Source organism: Camelus bactrianus, chromosome 10, assembly GCF_048773025.1.
Source record: "Camelus bactrianus isolate YW-2024 breed Bactrian camel chromosome 10, ASM4877302v1, whole genome shotgun sequence".
Taxonomy (NCBI): Eukaryota; Metazoa; Chordata; class Mammalia; order Artiodactyla; family Camelidae; genus Camelus; species Camelus bactrianus.
In genome coordinates this window covers 44,034,891-44,048,328 of record NC_133548.1, presented here as the reverse complement: position 1 = coordinate 44,048,328, position 13,438 = coordinate 44,034,891, and positions in this window count along the sequence as shown.

The window sequence follows — 13,438 nt, the reverse complement described above, 5'->3', positions numbered from 1 at the left end:
CAGACTTACCTCCTTTCCTCTCCTTTGGTTGTCTACAGCTACAGTATCATCATTCTCATCATCCTCCTCCTCCTCGTCATCACACATACACCCATGTATGCAACTGCACATCTTCAAGAACACTCAATGTTTCCCAGTGCTAAAGAAATGACTAGCATCACTGCCATCACCTCCCATGTTTTCCTTCAACTTTTCATTGAAACACACTTTGTATTCCACTTTGCGCCATGCTGTGAACGGCACTCTTCACTTTCCCGCCTCTGGACCTTAGTTTGCCCTATGTCCTCTCGGTACAATGTGTACATCTCTGAACATCTCCTTAAAAGTTTGAGATCCTTCACTCTTTCTGCCCAATTTTCCCCTTTAATTGACTCAGATATTTGGATATCTGATGGGAATAGTATTTCACTAAAAGAATAGAGCTCACATTAAGCATTTAGTTCTAATTGCAAGGGATTTTAGAGCTATATTGATCCAGCACAATTTCGTCTAATAAGTGGCACTCCTCTCTTCTCCATTTTCAATTTCAAAAAGGAAGATTTCTCTATTTGAATATACCTATAAGCCAGGCAGTATTCTAGGAGGCATGCATGATTTACTAAGGCGATTTTCATTAACTTGTAATAGGACAAAAGTGAGTGGTTATACCTACTCCAAATCATTGGAATCAGTTTTTAAAACCTCCCCACCCTTTGGGAGAAATCATTATTATTCACAAGTCTTGTGTATAACCAATATTTTATTCGGGTAATTAAAAAATCTGTCTGCTGTAATAGTTCGTAATTTAGTGAATCTCAGACCCTACTAATAATTTTTAGTGTTCTATTCAGTACACTAATAAATTTGAACTTCAACTCTACCACTTACTTAACAGCTCTTTGAATGTGGGCCAGATAGAATCCCTAAGCCTCAGGTTTTTCATTTGTAATGTAAGAAAGTTGATAATACCTCTCTTATAGTATTGTGAGAGTTAAATGAGAACGTTTATTCACTCAACAAATATGATTGAATACCTGCTACATGCCAGTAACCGTTCTTAGAGCTGGAGGTATATTGATAAACAAAATAAGAAAAAAATTCCCTGCCCTAAAGAAAGTTGCATTTCTAGTAAACAGTAAGAATTACAATATATTAGAAGTCTTATAGAGACACAGAGCAAGTTAAGAGACTGTGAGTTCTGGGGTGAAGGTGAGGGAAGTTATCACCAAGAAAGTAACATTTCAACAAAGTTTGGAAAAAATGCAATGGACTAAACCAGACAAACACCTGTAAGGAGTGTGCTGCAGGTCTGGGGACCGGCCTTTACAATGCCCTCAAGGTCAAGGAACCTTAAGCATGCTCGAGGAATGGCAAGGAGACCAGTGTGGCTGGAAAAGAGTGAGTAGGAGGGAAGGAAGGCGATGACATCAGGCAGGTAACAGAGGCCTCGATCTGGGTGTGTTATTAGTCATTGTAAGAATCTTGGCTTTAGTCTGAATGAGATGAAAGGCCAGTGGAGATTTTCCAGCAGAGGGTGACATGATCTCATCTAAATTTGAATAGAAATACATTGGCTCCGTGTTGAGAATGAATAATAGAGGAGCAAGGGACCATTTAGGAAGCAGGAGACCAGTTAGAAGGCTCATCCTTATGAGAAGTTTAATAAAAGAGAATGTGGAGAGGTGTGGTCAGAGCCTAGATGTGTCTGTAACACAGATCTGAAAGGATTTACTGACGAAAGATGTGAAATAGGAGGGATAGAGGAAAATAAGTGATGGCTGCCAGGTTTTGGCTTAAGCAGTGAGAAGGATGCCATTAGCTGCGACGGTCTAGAGTACAGTGAAGCAGAATGAGCCAGGCAAGAGCAGAAGCTCAGTTCTAGCCGTGATAAATCAAGGTGCCCATTCGACATTCAAGTGTGGATGCTGAGAAAGCAATTGGATATATGAGTCTAGGGTTCAGGGGAGAGACATCAATTTAGGAGTTGTCCTTTTATAGATGATATTTAAAGCCATGAGACAAGTCCCCAGTGGAGGAGTGTAAATAGAGAAAAGCCATGACTGAGCCCTGAGCTACTCCAGCATTGAGAAATCAAGACTGAAAGAGGAACCAACACAGGATGCTAAGCAGTGGTCAGGACGGGTGGAGGGAAACCAGGAGACCGAAGTGATATTGGAAGCCAATTGTTCAATACTGCTGATTAGTCAAGTAACATGAGGCTGTGGAATTAAATTCAGATCAAATGGATTTTATATATGGAATTAAACTTTGAATTATTGGATTTGGCAACAATGAGGTCATTATTGATCTTGAAGAGAGTAATTTTGGTGGAGTGGTAGAGGCAGAGTCTGAGCGAATGAGTTTAAGAAAGAGTAGAAAGAAGAACTGTATGCAGTAAGTGTACACAGCTCCTTAATTGTTTTTTTTCCCCTGTAAGCGGAGCGGAAAAAGGGCATAGTAGCTGGAAACAGAAGTAGGCTTAAGAGAGTGGGGTTTTTTTTTCCTTTAATAAGGTAAATAATAGTATGTTTATAAGCTGATAAGGAAGTTCCAGAAGAGAGGGAAATTATTTTAGGAGTAAAAGAGAGTCACAAGAGTGATGGCGTTGAGTGACAAGAAAGGATGCAATCTTCCACGTCTAGCGGTGTTCTTGAGCCCTGCTCATACAGGCTCCCAAGAGCAGATCATGAGCATCTCTTCCCAACTCCAGTTCAGTAACTTCACATTGGTAGCTTGAAATAGGCCATAGTGGAACTATTTACACCACCGAAACCAGTGGATGCTACAAATCTGGGCATTTTCCCCCAGGAGAGTAGGCTGTTAAACATTTATGAGCGTACTATTGAGTCCATCAGTGGAGCAGATGGCCTTAGATAAGCACAGGAAGTATTCATCTATACAAGAGAATGAAGAGAATGAGTAAAGGTGCAGATTCTGGTAGATGGAGAGACGTTTGGAACAGCTGGTGCCAGTGACTAGCATGCGCTGATTAGTATGTTTATCACTTCATTCAGTTATACCACATTGCCTCTAGCTTCAACAGTGCTCCCAGGGATGTAGCACAGCACTGTGCCTTTGAAAGGAGGAAGATAAAATATTCAGTCTCTGCGGACTAAAGCTTTAAGTTCATTTAGTCACTAATTTATTCATTCAATAAACATTTATTGAGTATCTATTCAGTGCTCCAAATTAGGCCTTAGATTTAATTAAATAAATCCGATAAATATTTAATAAGAAATGACAATAGGCAAAATATTTTAGTGGGTACAGTAAAAGACCAAAGATGAATCCTATTTAAAAAAAGATTAAATTTATACATAAGTTCTAAAACCAGTAAGTGTATGCTGTTTGGTGTAAACATATAAAACACATCAGTGGCCAAAATGCTTATAGCAGAAATAAGTCTATAATACATAATTTTTTGAATTTTAGGCATAGGATAAGCATCACTTATAAATATGCATTTTATTTTTTAATAATTTACTGAGAATCTAATTCTAGCCCATTTGGAAACAGAAACTGCTGAAGGAATCGAAACGCCAGGAGAAGGTTTAAACCAGTTGTTTTTTTAATCCTTATCCTACTAGACTTGTCTGTAGCTTACTGCCTTTTTAGGAAATATTTTTATTCCATTTTTGAAGCTCTCTCCACTTGGTTTCTGTAATCACATCATATTTTGGCTCTTCTATATCACTGACCTCTATTTTGAAGGAAAGAGGTCTTCTTCCTCCGCCCTCTCATATTATTTTTTTGTATCCCAAGAGTACGGCCTTTCTTGACCTCTTTTCTTTGCATGATGTTCCTTGGCAATCGTATCCATGCAATTTCAACTTCAAGTATTACCTACATGCAGACAAATAATAGGTGTGTCTTCCACTTTGTAAATATCCTGTGCTCCAGAGCTGTGCATCCCAACTAGCCACTTGAAATCCCCCTCATGATGTGTCTTAGACACCTTAAACTCAATTCATTCACCTCCTAGAAACCAAGGAATTACCCGAATTCCTCCTCTCTCTCCCTACTACATCTGCTCAGACATCCTGTTCTGTTACTTCTCCCTTTAGTATTCATTGTCCCTGCTAATTCCTTAGTTCAGAATAATTAATATTATTATTTTTACCTAGGTTATTGTTAATAGTTCCTATTTTGTTTACCTGTTTCCAATTCTTTTCCCCTTTTATCAGAATTATATTTCCAAGGTATTGATCTGACCAGATCACATTCCTTCTTAAAATTCTGCAACTATATCTATCCTAAGGATATAATGTAATTTTAAAACAAATGCAAATACATTATGCATATGTTAATCATAGTACAATATTAGTGAAGAATGGAAATAACGTAAATTTTTCAACAGTAAGGGAATGGATAAGTTGACTATAATGTATCCATTGAATGGACTATCCAGCCACCGACAGTAATAATTTTCCAGAAAACTAGAGCAGACTGAATCTAAAGGATGCGTATTAGAACTAGTGCAAACGTATGTTCTCATTTTTCCTACAGCCCAGAAAGACGTATTCTGACTTAATACCACAAGAAAATCACTTCATGCTCATGGAGGGTGCATGCAGTTTCAGTAAGAGCTCAGAAACTCTGCAGATTTTATCCTAGTTCCATTTTAAAATTCCATAAAGTCATCACTGAACTTTTGTACCTCTTGCTCTTGCTTTTTTTATCACTGATTTTTATCTCCTGAACCCATACCCCAAATTTAATATCCAATTCTAGTCCCATTGGATTTTAACAAGTTAAGGACAGGTCCTTCTGGCCCTCTTCAGGGTTCATGTTCCCAGGTGGGCTTTATGTATGCTTTTGTTTTTGGTGCCCTCTGCACCTATTTTTTTTTTAGTAAAGATTTCCTTGCTCTAGTCCCTAGTTGTATATAGTACAGTACATCTTTGGAATTCATACATAAAACTCTGAATTCTGAGTCTTCCATTACTCACTCACGCAAGGTAATGGATGAGAAATGGTCCCTGTACTACCCCTGCAAAAGGAAATGCAGCACCATTACATGAGAATGTGAAGTGACGCAGACAGGAAACTGCGATCTATCACTACATAATTGACAACTATGAAGTTTAAATTCCTGGTAGAGGATTTACAAGGACTGCAGGAAAAGGTATTCCTGACCCTTCCTCAGTCTCCTTCCTAAGATTGGTTTGAGGTGGATGAGGTGGAGGGAAGGGAAGGGATGTCCATAAGAAATGCCCAGACTTTCTCCTATATAAATGACCTAGAGTTTGTAGGGAGCCCTGAAAGAGAGACTTTTCTTGCTGGCAGCATATCTAAGGAGAATGAATAATAAGTGGGCGGTCTGCAACTCCAGTAAAGGGAAGTTCCTTTTAATGGGATGCACAGGATTCTGAAACTCAAAGTGTAATATAGTTGACATCCTATATATCTTATATGAATCCTATATTCTAAATATCTTATATTCGGGAAATACTGAATGCTAAAAGAAATAAACATTTCTCTCTGGCAACATAAAGAAAGAAGTTGGAGCCTTCTTATATGGAGCCAGCATTTATCTTGCTGATTTAGCATCTAGAGAGAAACCTCTCTGTCTCATGGATTGAGCAAAGACTTCTTTTTTTTTCATGGCTGTAGACTATCATACCACTTAGGGGAAGGGAAGGTGTGACCTTATTTTTTTAACTGAAGTATAATTGATTTACAGTATTATATTAGTTTCAGGTGTGTAGCACAGTTGTTCAGTATTTTTGTATATTATACTCCATTATAAGTTATTACAAGGTAATGGCTATAATTCCCTGTGCTATATATATAATATGTCCTTATTGCTTATCTATTTTATACAAAGTAGTTTGTATCTGTTAATCTCATACCCCTAATTTGTCACTCCCCCGTTAACTCTCCCCTTTGGTAACCACAAGTTTGGTTTCTATATCTGTGAGTCTGTTTCTGTTTTGCATATACATTCATTTGTATTATTTTTTAGATTCCACATATAAGTGATATCATATAGTATTTGTTTTTCCCTGTCTGGCTTATTTCACTAAGCATAATATTCTCTAGGTCCATCCACGTTGTTGCAAATGGCAGAATTTCATTCTTTTAGTGACTGAGCATTATTCCATTGTATATATGTATGTATTACATCTTCTTTATCTATTCATCTGTTGATAGGCTCTTAGGTTGCTTCTGTGTCTTGGCTATCATAAATAGTATTGTTATGAACATTGGGATCTTACATCTTTTTGAATTAGAGTTTTCATTTTTTTTCTGGATATATACCCAGGAGTAGAATTGCTGGATCATATGGTAGTTCTGTTTTTTGTTTTTTAAGGAATCTCAGACTATTTCCCTTTGTGGCTGCACCAGTTTACATTCCCACCAGCAGTATATAAGAGTTCCCTTTGGAAAGATGTGTTCTGTTCACCACTGGATCCCTAGAGGCCAGCACAGCATCTGGCACATAGGTGGTCAAGAATATTTGTTGAATGAATGACGTGATGACTGTCTCTGCCCTGGGGCCTGTGTCCTATTCCTAGGATGTCATTACATGTGTGAAGGTTTCTATCTCTGCACAGAGACAGGTATATTCTTGCCTGATTATAGCCTTTCCCAGGTAATGTTATTAGGTCTAGCCATCTGATTGTCCACGCTGCTGGGGTCCCACAGTGGACCTCTTCAGTCTCCTGTTGTAGAGCTTGTTTTCACCAGGTTACCAGTGATCTCCTAGTGGCCAGACCAAACTAATTTATCAGATCTTTCAATACACGTGACCCTAATCTTCCTTCTTGAAATCCTCTCATGCTTTAACTATATCTCTGAATTTTATTTTCAAAAATATATGCCCCAATCCAGATTTCTCTCTTAAATTGAATCCCAAATATCCCAATTAACTGTCCAAGAATCTCAAATTCATGGTGTCCAAAATTTGGCTTATAATCATCCCCTCAGACAAGTTCCTTGTCCTGTATTTGTCATCTTGGTTACTTAGCTGAATTAATTATATTGTGTTTGTTTCCCTTTTCTCATTTGATTTCGAAGTTCTATAACCTATTTCAAGTTTTCTACTGGTTTCCTTAATTTAAATAAGCATTTGAACCTTTGTTTTTCCCTGCTGCTGTTAATAATGAACTAGCAACTATGTTTCTGCCCTCTCAATGATATAATAACAGCAATGCTGATGGCAGATTATATTTACTAAGTACCTACTATGTGCCAAATACTCTTCTAAGCCTTTTATGTACTAATTTATTTATTTTTCTCAGTAACCCTATGAAGCAGATGCCATTATCAATCCTATCACACTGAGGAGGAAATCAAGGCACAAGAGGTTAAAATACTTTGCTCTTGATTATAATAGCTAGAAAGTGATGAAGCAGCAGTTAAGCTTGAGAATCTGCACTTGAATTTGTCCCTACACTGTTAATTCATTTTTTCTTACATTATGTCCTTTCTATTTCAAGAATTCTTAACAATTCTCACATATTTCAGGACCATAGTACCAACTGTTATTTAAATTAGATTACCACTAGTCTCATTGATTGCTACCATTTCTCATACACTAAATTTTCAACATCTTGAGATCTTTATGCTAATGCAATTTTCATTTGGCTAGAGTACTTTTATAAGAATCTTTTTATTTTCAGAAAGGAAATATGGATGCAGTGCTTTCTAAGTGTGTGCATGTCTAAAAATTCCTTGCCATCACGAATGAACAGAATTTGGTTGGATACGATAATACAAAATTAACATCTCTTTGTCTTAAAAATCCACAGAAACTGCTCCATTGATACTGTATAGCTGGTATTTAATATGAAGTTATTGGTGCCAATCTGATTATTTTTCTTTTTAAGTAACTACTGTTTTTCACGTGGAAGCTTTTAGAACTTCATGTTTTGATTTCAGAATGTTACCAGGGTATGTAAAGTGTATGTAGATATTTTTTCAATAATCTTGGCCAGTATTTGGTTTTTCAACTGAGAGAATGTTTACTTCAGCTCAGTTTATATTGCCATTTCTTCTTCATCAGCAGTTTTCTCTCCTTTCAATCCTCTCATTGTTCAAATTGGAGCACCTTGTTGTATCCTCCGTGAGTGTTCTTATAATTTCTATCTCTTTGTCTTTCTGCTCTCCATTGTGGGGGTATTATTTCAATAATTAAACTCTTTAGTGTTTGGTAGCATACATTCGTTGTTCATTGTGTCTACTAAATTTTTTATTTTGGCAAATATGATTTTTATATTGAAAAATACTTTGTTATCATCAAATTGCTCTTTAGTATGGCAGCCTGTTGTGTTTTATCAATATTATGTCCCATTAACAGAAAATAGGATTTAGAATTCTTCAAAGTTTTCTCCTGTTTTCTTACATTAACTCTTTTTTTTAAATGTTGGCCAATTTTCCCTAGTTATTCAGTTTAATATTCTGTTTGGAAGTACTGATTTGTTTTACGTGCTTCTTGATTTCCCCCCTGAAGCGTTACATAGTTTCCACCCCCATCCCCCACTGGAGTGAGTTCCTTCAAATCCTATATAATTCTGATATCTGTTGACCTAAAGAAGCAGTTACTTCCTAAAAGATCACAGATAAGATGTAGGCAGGCCTCCCCTTGCAAGGCAGATAGATGCATAGGTATTCACCTTAGGTGGGTCTCTTTTAAGAGGTGACTGATGGTAATATGCCTCAGGTGATGTAAGTGACTGTAGAAATTCTATCCAATGGGCATGTTAATTCCTTGTGTTAAAAACAAAAGAGTAAATTTTAAGAACTGATTGGCTTTATCCATCAATTCATGAATCGGACAGCATCCCACCTAGCAACTAGGAGGGCATTCTGAGGGTTGTATGAAATGGAAGGTTTTTATAGGAAGAAGGGTAGGGCAAGGGAACCTGTTAGCAAAAAAACAGAAAGGATTATTTCTAGGCAGGATGTCTTTTGCAGGGGGTGGGTGGGGAGGGAATGGCAAGGATTTTATCATGCACGTTGCCTCTTCTCCCTCCGAGAGGATGGAGAGGGCCTCTGTGACAGATGACCTCATGGGTGCTGGCCAGAAAATTCCGGATGGTTGATTAAAATTGCATTTTTGGTGAAGGTTGAGATTGCACTTAGGCTAGGTACTAAACCTAGGCTTGGTATCACGTGTTTTGGCACAAGTGACACTGCTTTGGGCCTGTGGTTTTTCTCTTTAACACCTGGAAGTTTGTAAAAGAGGGAGGTACCAGAAATATTACTGCCAAGCAGGACCCTTGGACCTAGGCAGGCGGCTATGGGTAGTTTTGGCTCATAGCTTTGTCTATTTCCAGGAAAGCGGGGTTGCCACACTTAGGCAGCACGGGCTGGAGAAAGCCAAGAGAACTGCCACCCGGCCGGCTTCTACTTGCATGTAGTGACTAATGGTGGACAGTGGGCATGTCGTTGCCCTTTAATCCATCCTCTTGTGAACATCTTTTTATGAACCTGAAATTGCTAGTATGTTGATTTGGTCTCACTCTGTTTTCCAATGATATTTTCACTTCATTTGTTGCATTGGGTCAGTAGCAAATTGAATTTTGGTTCCTGTCTTCTCAAAGTTGTAATATCCTTTATACTTTTTCCTAACTTCAGTTTTGAAGTGATGGTGGTACATTTCTGTATCTCTAGGAATTGACCATGGTCTCCATTCATCTCTACCCCTCCAATCATATATGCCATGGAATGCCCAGGTAAAACTTAACAACTGGCCCTCACCCCTGTAGTTCTTTTCGTTGGACAGTGTGGTCAGATGAGAAATGCTACAAAAACCTAACTCATTTCTGATAAAGTTTCCATATGTAAGAAAAGACGTTCCAGCTGGATCAGCAGAAGCAAGATGTGGTGGTATGAGAAATGTGATAGATTCTGGAAATTACAAAAGGCCTGGCATGTCTGCAGTGGAGTGTGGAAGAGATAAGGCCAGGGAGCTGGGTAAGGGCCAGATCATGAGGTTTTCTTAAATGCCATGATGAAGAGTTTGAACATTATCCAGAAGGCAATTGGAAGTTGAAAGCTTTTAAGGAAGGGAGCAATAAGATTAGATGTGTGTTTTAAGCAGCTCATTCTGGTGGCAGTGTGGGAAATGAATTGGATGAGGGGAGAATGGAGTGAGGAAACCCATTAAGAAGCTATTTAGTAGGTTTAGGTGAGAATTTATGAGGCTTCTACTAGGGCCAGTAGCAATGTGGAGAGTAGTGGAGAGATTCAAAAGCTGCTTAGCAAACAGAATAAACAGACTTGGTGTTTGATTAGACATGGACTGAGAAGAGAATTCAGAGCCTAGAATGGCTTGGTGATGGGCGTGGGTCATGATACCATTACTTGAGGCAGGGAATATAGAAGAATTGGGTTCAGCGAAAAAGAGGACATACTGTGTATAACTTGCCTCAGATAATTGAATTTAAATGTCCAGACAGGTCCAGTATGTACACTCACACATCACACAGAATTGTTCACTAAGGATATATGAGCCAGATGTAAAGATATGGACATCAACAGCATATGGTTAGAGGGGAGAGTACAGCTCAGTAGTAGAGTGTGTGCTTAGCATGCACAAGGTCCTGGGTTCAGTCCCCAGTACTTCTGTTATAAACAAACAAACAAACAAACCTACCCCCCCAAAAAAAACCCAGTATATGGTTGATGTGTAAAGAAAGAATAATACTGGCAAATACAATTTGGGGGTTATTACTATAGTCTAGATACTATTCTGGTGCTTTAGGGATAGACAGAAGAGAGGAATCTAGAATCTCAGAGATAAGATTAGGTAAATAGAGTATGAAGAGAATGTGAGGTCCAAAAACTGTGGGGGAAGGAGAGAAGGGAGTTTCAAAGTGTAACACAAAGGCATATTCTAGAGATGTCAAATTGAGGACAAAGGTGTCCTTTGACTTTGCCCATTAGAAGTTACTGAGATTCTAATTAAAGGGATGGGTAGACAAAGGGTATGGAAGCTGCTTTCCTTAGAGTTGCATTGACTTTGATTAGTCACCTTTCGAACAGGTTTTGGAGAAAGTCCCTGAGATTGGAGGAAGTCTCTGAGAAGAAAAAGTTTAGTTGTGGTTGCTTATTGTTGGAAGTGAATAGAGCCCGATTCCTGGAGAGGAGAAAAGGGATGAAACAAATCCTGCTGCCCACCCCCTACCCTAGAGCAGGTTTAGGCTGATGAACTAAGTCACCTCAGTGTTGTGAGACGTCCACCAGACCCGTGCATCAGAAAGGATGGACAAGGCTGAGTGACCTGAATAGGCTTGAGTAGGGTGACTTGGAGGGAGGAAGGTGGATGCACTAGATGCTAAAGCCTGCTTTCTGAGACCCTCTTCCAGTTGTCAGGAAGGTTGACTGCTGTCTGCTCGTGGCCAAGTCCCTCTGCAGAAATTGTCCTTTTCGAAGTTTATACTCCTTCCCCAGAGAAACCAGCATTCAGTGGCTGATTGATGCAAAGATATCAGAATCCAGTCCCCTTGCCCCAATTCAGGACATCTCTGAAGGGCCATCCCAGCTTCAGAGCTCTGATGATATTGGCTGTAACCTCAGTGCAGCCACATACCACTTCAACCTCCTTCTTAGCAAAGTCCAGTTTCTCTTACTTGTTTCTAGGTATTGTTCTCAAGAACAGTCTTTAATAAACCTGCTACATCAAATCTTGGTGGCAGAGTCTGTTTCTGGGGAACCTAACTTAAGAGAGTGAGTATATATGTTTTAATCAGCTTTATGTCTCCCAGATTTGGATCTAACTAGCAGGAACAGGGTTTTGGTTTCATCTGGAGGACTGATCAAAACACTCAACAATGAGAAGTTAACATGACATAATTCTACAACAGTAGTTCTCATCTGGGAGCAGAAGTTAGAGATAAGGACAGCGTATCCTGTGCCTGTCCGTGACCTTGATATCGTTCTTCCCAAAATTCTGACAGCCCACGCTGACCCCAACACCTCCTTGAGAAGCACTGTACCATGTAATACCATGTAACTGTCTGCGTATTGGGTGGATTTGTTCCTGTAGGGTCACTGAAGTTAGAAAACCTATCTGTGAGACAAGGAAGTTGCTAGAGGAGAGGGGAAGGTCAGAGGAGAGCTGTTTTAGTTTTGCTTTTTTAAGGGAGGTGCTTTAGTATGTTTCCATTCTGGGTGGAAAAGACCAGTTGAGAGAGAGAGAAGTGAATACAGGAGAAAGAAGAAATAATTAACAGAAGGACCACTTTGCCTGAAAAGACCCTATATACCAACCAAGACCTGTAAGATTTTCTGCAGTAGTCTCATCTCCACACTCATAATGCTGAACTCTTTTTCCACATCTTTAAAATTATTAGCGTTCCCATTTTCAAACCCCTAAACGCATACATAGGATTGGAGGTTGGTGATATTTGATAGAGACTGCCGATGTTGTTGTTATTCTTTTTTTAAATAACAAAGAGAAAAATAGCCTTAGGTATTGCTACGTTTTATGGATTTTTAAATTGAGGTATAATTAATGTATAACATACTCATTTCAGTTGTACAACATAATGATTTAATATTTATATGCAATGCAAAGTGATCACCACAATAAGTCTAGTTAATATCTGTCACTACACAGTTACAAAAATTTTTTCTTGTGATAGGGACTTTTAAGAGCTGCTCTCTTAGCAATTTTCAAATATGCAGTATTATTAACTATGCTGTATATTACATCCCCATGACTTTTTTATTTTATAACTGGAATTTTGTACCCTTTGATCCCTTCACCCATTTGACCCACCCATTGTTTTTCTGACCCATTTCTAGATGACCTAGTCGCCCTGGCTCTCAACTGATGGAGGTCATCATGAGACCAGCGGTTTCAATCTCTTTGGGAGATCTATTTATGACTGTCTTGCTTACAGCTCTTGGGGTGGCCTGGGTAGTTTTGCAGTGGCTGTCCTTACCCTTGAATCAAAACCCAAAGGTTAGTAAGTCCCTTCATATCTAACAGCTGTTATAAGCTGTAATTATGATGAAACAGAACTGGGAGTCCTGGTAAATGTTCTTACTACGGAAGGAAGTGTGTGTTCAGGAGTGGGCATGCGATAAGGCCTCAGTGCAATTAGAAATCACTCCTGGATGTTGACACCTCCCTCTGAGTTTCAGTGGGAGAATAAATTGGATGAGAATAAAGGGATAGGAGATGTAAAAGGAGGGAAAAAAATTTTAAAGATGTCTGACAAATCAGATCTTGAAGGCTGATTTTTTTTTTTTTTTAACTGCTTTGGGGGCTGAAAGTGAATTTCCCCGGTAAGAAATGATTGCCTTATAGGATCGGCTTGGGGTCTATTAGCAAGTTATGACCTGAGTGCAACCCTCCCCACAGGTCACAAAGATGACTATATGCAGGAACTGATGATTAGAAAAATGATTAAAGCTATTATTAACCCATTACTCAATTACTTATTAATTACTTTAAAATGTGGCTAGAAATGAGGCAATTAGGAGTTCACAATTTTAATTGGTA